General features: G+C 37.4%; 1 long non-coding RNA gene across 2 annotated transcripts; it reads right to left on the bottom strand.

The window, feature by feature from the left end:
* Positions 1-1867: 1867 nt before the first annotated feature.
* LOC111194802 (uncharacterized) lies at positions 1868-8437 on the bottom strand. Of its 2 annotated transcripts, XR_007440630.1 has the most exons (5): positions 8175-8437; positions 6991-7060; positions 5044-5134; positions 4140-4273; positions 1868-4024 (listed from the first exon to the last, which is right to left on the bottom strand). It is a non-coding gene; the product is annotated as an uncharacterized LOC111194802 (long non-coding RNA). The 2 variants fall into 2 exon arrangements; XR_007440631.1 differs by lacking the exon at positions 6991-7060 and having other exon boundaries at positions 8175-8434.
* Positions 8438-9673: the final 1236 nt, after the last annotated feature.

Raw genomic sequence — 9673 nt, 5'->3', positions numbered from 1 at the left:
CTCTCCTCTGCCAATCAGATCTGTGCAGACCGCTGCCCTGGATAGTGAATTGGGACGTGGCCGGGAAAACCCGCCTTTATAAAGAGATAGGGAGCCCGAGAACTGGCGGAAAAACGAGAATGGGCGGAAACTAAAAACACGCCGAGCGCGCGAGAGAGAGAGACAGGGGAGAAAGCGAGACGCGTGTGATTGGGGGAGAGCGGAGGGGGATGGGGAAGGGAACGCGGTGTGTGTGTGTGTGAGGTGGAGAGAGAGAGAGAGAGAGAGAGAGAGAGAGCGAGAGTAACGCACAGTGACTTGGATAAGTAACTTTAATCTGATTACTGCATTGGAAATAGTAACGCGTTAGATTACTCGTTACTGAAAAAAGAGTCAGATTAGAGTAACGCGTTACTAACATCACTGCTTGGGACCCTGTGTCAGCGTGAGGCTGCCGTAAAAAAAATGCCTTTTTAATTTATTTAGACAGCAGTCATATTCATATTGTTCTACCCAGCTACTGATGCATCTGTAACTCTTTACAATCAGGGTAAAAAATAACAGTTCTTACGACTGTAATAAACATTAAGTGGTAATTAAGTGGTAAATATTATTTAACATTTCTAAATTGTAATGCTTAAGAATGTTGTAAATAAAGATGAATTGCGATATCAGTTTTAACATTTTGTAGGAATTAATATCTTAACTAGTGTCATAATAATAATTAGTTGAGGCATTCTAACATAAGTATGGTTAAACAATGTAAATTAATTGTAAAGTGCTACTGATGCATCTGAGGCCAAATATCTTAAAGCAGGATTCCTCTACTGTAATTGTATATTTTGGTTTGTGGTAGACAGATTTAACTCAAACCAAAAGGATAGGTATGTGGTTTTAGCAGGTGTCCATTTCTGTCATAATCAAGTGATCACCATGAATTTATTTTGAAAGTTACATTTTTTGTAACTTGTAATTTCATATTGTTTTTACAGACCATTTTTACTGAAAGATGTTACTGATCTCTATGTATCACATGCAGAGGGGGAACAAAAAAAAAGTTTTAGATTTGATTTGCTCACTTGGCATTTTTTGAAAGGCAAAATAATGTAGTAATATGCTCAAAATCATGTAACTTAAATATATAATTATATTAAATGATGGTCCTCCAACCTCTGTGGAGTTGTGGGTGCTAATTTGTAATTTGAACAAGTATTTCTAATAAAACAGATGTTTTATTAATGTATAATTTATGTTATTGGATGAATAAAGGGATACTGCAGTGTCTCATGGAACCTGGTAAGACAAGCAGACTGTAAGAACTGTTTTTTTTTCTCTGTTTTTCTAGTGTGTATGCTGACCTCGGACAGTACTTCTGAAATGCTAATGCTTATCTTTTGGAATTTGATTCCTTTGATTCTTATTTTTTAAAGCATCAGAAAGTTATCAGTATATTTCTGTATGCAGGGCTTAATTTTGCACATGTAAAATTACACTTTGGTTTTAAGTATAACAAAAAGGTGTAACAACACTGAGAGCCTTTGTATATTACCAGATACATTATTTATATAAATTCAATTAAAGGAATAACTTTCACTGAAATACAAAACTGAAATTGTCCTTGGAGCTGACATGACCTTATCAACCTTATCATATTTGGGAATATGAGACACCTGGGATAATCAGCTTTTAACTTCAGAACATCTCTGTTCATTACATTAATAATAAATCAATAATTTCTGATTTATTCTTTCAGTGTTTAGTTGAAGTGTTAAAAAGTGGTTGAATGTGGGCATCAAATCCACATTTAATAAAATATTAAAATTATTTTTTTTCCATAAACACATTTCAAGAAACTTAGCGAGAGTGTGATCAAATAAACAGACAAAAGTGATAGCAATAAAAAAACATTTATTGACAAAGTTAAGAAACAAACAAAATTAAGAGCAGTTAAAAAAAAAAAAGTGTCCAAACCTCTTTTGAGTAAGCACAAAGGAGACAGAGGCAAAGAAAATTCTCTCAGAAAGAGAGATAGAAACCTTGAGAGGAACCCATACTCCTTGGGTCAATACACAAATTAAAAATGTAAAAATCTGAAAAAGACAAAGAGCATAAACATTAAATGAAACAAAAATATATACAATGCAAATATAAAATCCTGTATAAAGACATACAATTAATAATCCCGCCTTTAATTTTATAAAAAAATAAATAAAAAATAATGTATAATTAAGTACAGAAAGATTAATAGTAAAATAGTAAAAGGTAAGTACAATATTAATTGATTAAAGCACTAAAAGACAAACGTTAAAATGTTTTTAATGAATATAAGCCCAAAATAAGACTAAAACACCAATACAATAACCATTAATAAAGCAAGTAACTAAGCAATAAAAGAAATATATACAAAAAGTGTATGGATTAAAACACTAACAGTATACTACATAAAGATAAATACAGTTAAGTAATTAATAAACATCAAAAGATAAACAATATCAAGATAAAAGGATTAAAGCCTTAAGTACATGAACACAAATACAAAACAGGAAGCAATTAAAAGCATACAATACACAAAACGATTAAAACATTTATATAGTTAAAGAAAATCATTACCTTTTTAAAAGTATGGAATCAATAGCTTTATTAATACCTGCTATTTTCCTTAGGTGTGTTTTATTAAAAAAAAACCTCTAAACTAGAGTATAGAGCTGGGCGATATGGCCGAAAAAAAAAAAAATCTTAGATTTTTTTTTTTTTTTAATCCAATTTTCGATTTAAATCGATTTTTCCCCCTACTAAAAATCAAACTAAAGATGATAAAGAAATGGTTAAAAACTAGTTCTTATTTAATTTGTTTTCACTTAAAATGTTCCATTTGTGGTTAAAGTGCAACCAGAAACAAGCAAAATAAAACTATTGTAAACAGTGAGAACATCTAGTGACTTTTAGAAAGCTTTCTCCAACATAGTTTAGGTACTGACACAATGCACCCTCAAACTTAAAAAATAAATAAATAAATAAATAAATAAACACACCCTTAAAAACAAATAGAAATAAATAAAATGGTGCCCTTTTTTGATAAAACTTACAAAGTAGACAATAGAAAACAAGTACAATTTATATGCTCTTAAGTAAATACTTTTCCCTATTGGGTTAGAATAGCAAAACAAAGCATTTAAATAAGTGCCAGTGTTCTATAAAATGAGATCTTTTCTCATGAATATGCAAAACATCTTAACTTGTAGTGCATACAAAACCTGGTACACGGTTGGAAGATGTGCCAGGGACAGTTCCTTGTTTAACGTTGAATGGTGAACTGGTGCTGCTGCTGCGTTCATTCCTATGGTAGCAGCACTTCTCCCACTCCGCTACATGGTTCTGTTTAAGGTATAGTGATAGATTGGTTCACCTTACAGCGAGGACCTGTTTGGTCTACGTCCGACGCCGCAAAACCGAACCAACTCCAGATCACGGAGCTAGTTGCTCTTAAGCTCCGCCGTCATTTGTTTTGTGTATGTGTGTGTGTGTGTGTGTGTGTGTTTGTGCGTGCAAGGGAGGGAGGGAGGGAGTGAGGGAGGGGCAGGGGGTGCGCACGCTGGAGGGAGGGAGGTATGGAGGGAGCTAGCTAAGCTCACTCTGTGCCCACAGAGGAGCGTCTGTGGTGAAAAAGAAAACTCAGAGAAAATCAATTTTCATAAAAACACATTGTCCTTAACTATAAATTCGAATTTATCGATAAAATCGATTAATCGCCCAGCTCTACTAGAGAACTCTCTAAACTAGAGATTGAAAATATAGATTTTTTAAAATTATTATTATTATTGTTTTATATGGTACCTGACTGAGGTGTGCCTGATGTGGTGGCTGTGTCGTGGTGTATACTTAGCCAGGGGTCATAGAGCAGATGGTGGAGAGATGATCTGAGACTTCTTTGAGGTGATCTCCGTGCTGGTGTTGAAGGGTCACCTCTCACACACAGCAGGATGATTCCTATCTGCAACACTGTGGAGGATTTGGCCTCATGGGTAAACCACTCATGAGGAAGGTCCTGAAAAGTAAATTAGAGATAGTGACTGAGCGTTAAGGAATGTTTTTGACCTGAATCTCTATATAGCTTCTACGAAGACAGTTCTCTGCCTGTAGTGTTCACTGAAAACCCATACCAGAAGAACAGAAGATGAAGGCGTGGTTCCTAACTGTACATCTGAACCAGGATGTTCTATGGCTTGAGGTCACAGTGCAGAACCCCTCTGGCATGGACCTCAATCACGCCTTCAACTAGCTGCCTTAGAAGTACCTGCAGAGTACACAGAGCACATTCTAGTAAAGTTAAATTGGCTGAAATTTATCCCAACATTTGCAATACTTGTGATTGTCGGCACGCTGCCACGTTCAATAAAAAAAAATATATAAGTATCTACAGAGTGTAAGAAACAGACAGAAAGAAATTACAGTCGCTATAGAACAGGCTAACAGTTATTCAGTGGGTAGCTGCTACATTAAGGGTGAAGAGAGAAGTGTGTTCAGGTACCTAACGATTTTCCAATGATTTCACAGTTGCAGACAAATTTCCAGAGTCAGGATAAAATCACGGGAGTCTGGCTAGAGTCGAGCTGCAGTTGAGTGTCATCTCAATCGTTAAGTGTAAGGTGGTTACGATTGAAAGTTTTAGTCAGTCGGGTTTGGGTACTGGCGCTCCGATAAAATCAACTGGGTTTGTTTTTTATTTATTAACAGTGTGAGCAGCAGCTGTAAGATCGAAAGAGCGTATTACACCTCTCTGTTTGGAAATATTTTAAAGTGGACTGCAAAGGCAGGATTTTACAAGATGGGAAGGAAAAAAAATGCACATTCAACAACAAACATGATTTACCACCTGAGAAACAATAAGCACCCAGCACAATCCTCCCAGTACACTGCAGACACTCAGTACAATTAGCAACAGCACTGCCAACACATTTCTCTGTGTGTGATCCGTCCCTTAATTAGTTCCCCCGGTAAGTCAGTAATAAGAACAAATAGAGTAATAATATTAAGCTATTAATGTATTAACATATATTCATCAACCTCTTTTGGGTGGGGATGGAGAAGGTGGAGTGGCCAGTGCTTCAGCTGGAGCTCCAGGACACTGAGGATGTTGTGTCTTTTGGAACTGGGCCTGATTTTACAGAACAGAAACAAAACAGTTCATGGTAGCTGTATCAATTTATCCAATAAAGTAGATCTACAGGTCTTACTTTATATAAATAAAACTAACCGACATAAAAAATATGCATTTAAATGTTCAGGACATCCAGAATGGCAAGTATTTAAAAACACGGTCCAGTGTTAATTTTTAGTAACATGTTTAAAGTCTATACTATCTAAGACAGTGAGACAAATACAGCAACTTTTCTAAAATTACACTCTTCTACTGCAGCACAGACGTACACTCCCTCCTTAAAAAATGCTCAAAACCAGAAAAAAAAAAAAAAAAAACACACCCTGGGAGGTTAGCTCTTTAAATAGCTTTTGACCAGCATAGGTAATGTTTATTTCTGGATGATCAGCTGGACTCAGCAGGGCCAACATTAGTAGCCTAGTCTTTTAAAAGTAATTAACTATTTTTTTAAAACCCATAAAGTCCAGTAACAGCTGTGTTTATTTGTTTTTTAAAGTCACTGGTTAGCTGCGGGTGTAACTTCACAGACCGCGATCTCAGTTCACAATTATGCAGCCACACATCTTATAAAATCTCCTGCTCCTAACCAAATATCCAGCACAACAAACCCAGCTTTAAACCCAAACCATCGCTGTATAAACAGAGACAGAGGAGTTTTCTTTCAGTGTTTTCTGACAGAAACTGTGAGGATTAAAAAAAAAGACAAGAGTGTGTTTAATAATCCGTTACTCGTTCGTGATGAAGTTAACGCTAACTTGCACGTACAGTGGATTCACGCGGTTAGTTAATAGTATGCAAAATGCAGTGAATGCTGCTGTTTGGGGTCAAAATAAACTAAACACCTTAGCTAATAAATCATGGACTGCAGAAAACTAAGCCGGAGACACAACAAACGCTAGCTCTGTAAGTTAACGTAAGAGAACGGTATTCCGTACACATTTTCGGTATTTTCCGCGTTTGAGTGGATATTACGAAAATACCCGAGTTCAAATAGGCTGCAGTGATTGGCTAAACTATGGAATATCTGCCTAGCAACCAAAATAAATTTTGATTGGTTACTTTTGGACCAATAGTTTTAAAGAAAACCCCAAAAACTGACCTCAGTCCTGTCACCAGTGTGCATCAGTATTCCGTACACCTGCAAACAAACAGGCAACGGTGTTCCGTACACCTCAGATTTCCGCTCGTGGTGGCTGTATTTTGCAAAACTTCACCACCTTTAACATATGATCTTAGACTGACATAGATGCTTAGTAAAGTGTTTGTCAAATGGATTTGATAAGTTGTCTATGAATTGAAAATAAATTGTGCTGAAGCTGCAGCACAAAATCTCAGCTGTCTATGAGTGGTGAAGTGGAGCTGGAGTAAGCTCGTTTTTAAAGTAAGTTATAAACAATGATTATTAATTCCTCAATCAAATATTACAACAAATGCTGTTAGTTGGATGCTTAACGTTGCATTTTGGGTGAAATGCAATGTTAAAAGTGGGTAAAACCTTACGTGAACTAGTCGATAAAGTTTTCCCCACCCCTTAGCCTCAGCGTTGTTAACCCTTCCCCACCCACCCGTTTTCGGCGACGCGGGCGGTTCCTCCCTACCTAGCGGAATTTCAAGAGAAAACACAACGTGGATGGTCACTGACCTGTTTTAATGGAAAGAGGAAGGATTGACAATGACCCCAGACATTATTTCAAATATAACAATAGTTTATTATTAAGTATTTTATTGTTTAAATGCTCAACTGTACGGAATACTGAAGTGTACGATATACCGTTCTCTTACGTTAGTTGTCTAACGGAGTTACGTTAAGTGCATAAACTGCCTGCACAGATCAGAACATAACAGCAGCTTACCTTTTCATGTTAAATCCACGACGAAAGCATTCTTTTCTCATATCTTTATAAAATCCAGTTGCAGCGTCACCTGCTCGTTCAGAAACAAAACAAACACCCAGCGCCGTTTAAGAGCTGATTCACGACCTTCTCTCCCAGCACAGGGTGTGTTTTTCTCAATCAGCAGCAGCTTTTAAATCACGCTGTAGTTCAGTAATAAGATCGCGTTTCACCGAGAGATGAAACAGCCAGTTAGCTAACGGTAGTTAAAATACCTAACAGGCCTGAGAGCTCCTCTCGGTACGGCAGGGTTTTTGTAGATATTTAATTTCTGAATCTTATTAATACTGAATTAAAGTATGGTAATCTGGCTAGTGTTAAAAAGTCAACTAGTTTTTTACCAAAACACTTGTAGTTAATTTATACCTAATTTTAGCGGTGTGTTCCCACAAGACGAATAAAAAAAAAAAGGGGGGGGGGGAGGTCCTCTGCGTCTGCGCGAATATTGGCGGCCGTCTGCGCATGCGCGAATATTGGCGGCCGTATGGTAATCTGACTTTTTAACATTAGCCAGATTACCATACTTTAATTCAGTATTAATAAGATTCAGAAATTAAATATCTACAAAAACCCTGCCGTACCGAGAGGAGCTCTCAGGCCTGTTAGGTATTTTAACTACCGTTAGCCAACTGGCTGTTTCAGCTCTCGGTGAAACGCGATCTTATTACTGAACTACAGCGTGGTTTAAAAGCTGCTGCTGATTGAGAAAAACACACCCTGTGCTGGGAGAGAAGGTCGTGAATCAGCTCTTAAACGGCGCTGGGTGTTTGTTTTGTTTCTGAACAAGCAGGTGCTGCTGCAGGTAATCGAGCTAACTGTAGCTAATTAGCTTAGCCAGCCATGCTCCACTCGCTAGCTCGCTAACGTTAGCTATCTTACAGCGTTATTCGCCATTAACACGCTTTAAATAGTCTTTAAATAGTGATAAGACTATTTAAAGCGTGTTAATGGCGAATAACGCTGTAAGATAGCTAACGTTAGCGAGTGGAGGATGGCTGGCTAAGCTAATTAGCTACAGTTAGCTCGATTACCTGCAGCAGCACCTGCTCGTTCAGAAACAAAACAAACACCCAGCGCCGTTTAAGTATCATAATAAGACCGCGCTTCACCGAGAGCTGAAACAGTCAGCTAACTAAATTACTCACCGGGACTTACAGAGCTCCGCCGCGCTGCTCTAATCTAATCCGGCAGGGTAATAATCACTATCGGTGCTGAAGGCCCGCTGGAGGCCCGCTAGTGCCGCTGTTTTAAGACTGAGGGGCTTTAAATGAAAACAGAGTAAAGGGGAAACACAGTAAAGAGCAGCGCAGCGGACCTTCAGCACCAGAGTGAAGAAATACTGGATTATTTGACCCAATATTAATAACTGTTCCCCATAAAACACAGCGAGGCGTTGGACTCCTGCAGTCCCCATGCAGCTCCCGGAGAAAAGGACGTCTTTCTTGTGGCTACTGATTCAGTGGAGTGGAGCCACGACCATTCAAAACTAGGTTCGGGGTTTTTTTGTTGCCCGAAAGGTTTTTAATTTGTGTGTTTTAATATATTCATTATATGTTATATTGTATTAAAACGTGAGATATAAACGTAAATAATCACAATTTAATAGGAACGGTGAAATATATTATTTTAATTATATTAAATATCATGCCTCAAAATCTCAGATCTCCCCCTCTTTTCCAGTGACTTTGGTTTCTTCCAAAAGTCTGTTGATGAGAGGGCGGGCGGAGCTGGACTGGAGAAAGAGGGCCGGCGTTCTGTCGAATTCTTCTACCTTGTCGAACCGTGCTGCCCCAATGAATATTTAACTGTAAAAATACAAAAGAAGCACTATTTTAGGGCATGTACCCAGTGATATTCCAGTAGATGTACGTTATTAGATTTGGAGGGCATAATTCATTGTACCATGGCAAAGTTATAGTAAATATAGCTCATTACAAACTGCTTTTGTATTTATTTATGATAATAAGTGTAATTTTTAGTTTCCATTTACACTTCTGTGCAATGATAGTGCGTCCAGGTTGTTTAATGCACATAACGCCCCCTAAACCAGATTAATTATACATAAAACACGAGAAAGAATTAAATTGTGTAGGTCGGCGCATGCGCAGTACCTTTGGGAAGCATGTATCGATGGGTAGCAAAATTCGACAGAACACCGGACTAAAAAAACTGTTTTTAACACACCTTGGGTTTGGGCTGTATTCACTCAGTCGCAGTTAAATAAACTCACTGGCCATATAGGAATCACTTAGACCAGAATTATAATAGAATAAACAATAAAATAATAAAATGTTATATAAAATCTAAAAAAAAAATCACCAGTGTCAGTGGCTGTCTTTACACTACAAGCCTCAAGTGTTTTTTTTTTGTCAAACAGCACACATGCTCTCAATATTTTTTTGGCTGCTCTGCCAATGCTGGCTGATAATGACAGCACTAAGGGCATGAATACTGGCAAACAGATGCATGAAATCCACAAATAAAGAAATATGAAATTTGCAGTGGCCTTTTTTATGCCCAATCAGTTTGAAGACTGAGAACATATGTCTGCACTCCCCTCCAAAGGAATTGGGCGGAAAAAGCATTATTAAAAAATGAATAATGAAGACTGGAAATTGGAAATCAGTTAATTACAACTTTGTCA

The sequence above is a fragment of the Astyanax mexicanus genome, chromosome 9 (assembly GCF_023375975.1).
Source record: "Astyanax mexicanus isolate ESR-SI-001 chromosome 9, AstMex3_surface, whole genome shotgun sequence".
Taxonomy (NCBI): Eukaryota; Metazoa; Chordata; class Actinopteri; order Characiformes; family Acestrorhamphidae; genus Astyanax; species Astyanax mexicanus.
The sequence above is the reverse complement of the archived record's forward strand: the minus strand, read 5'-3'. Positions and strand labels throughout refer to the sequence as shown.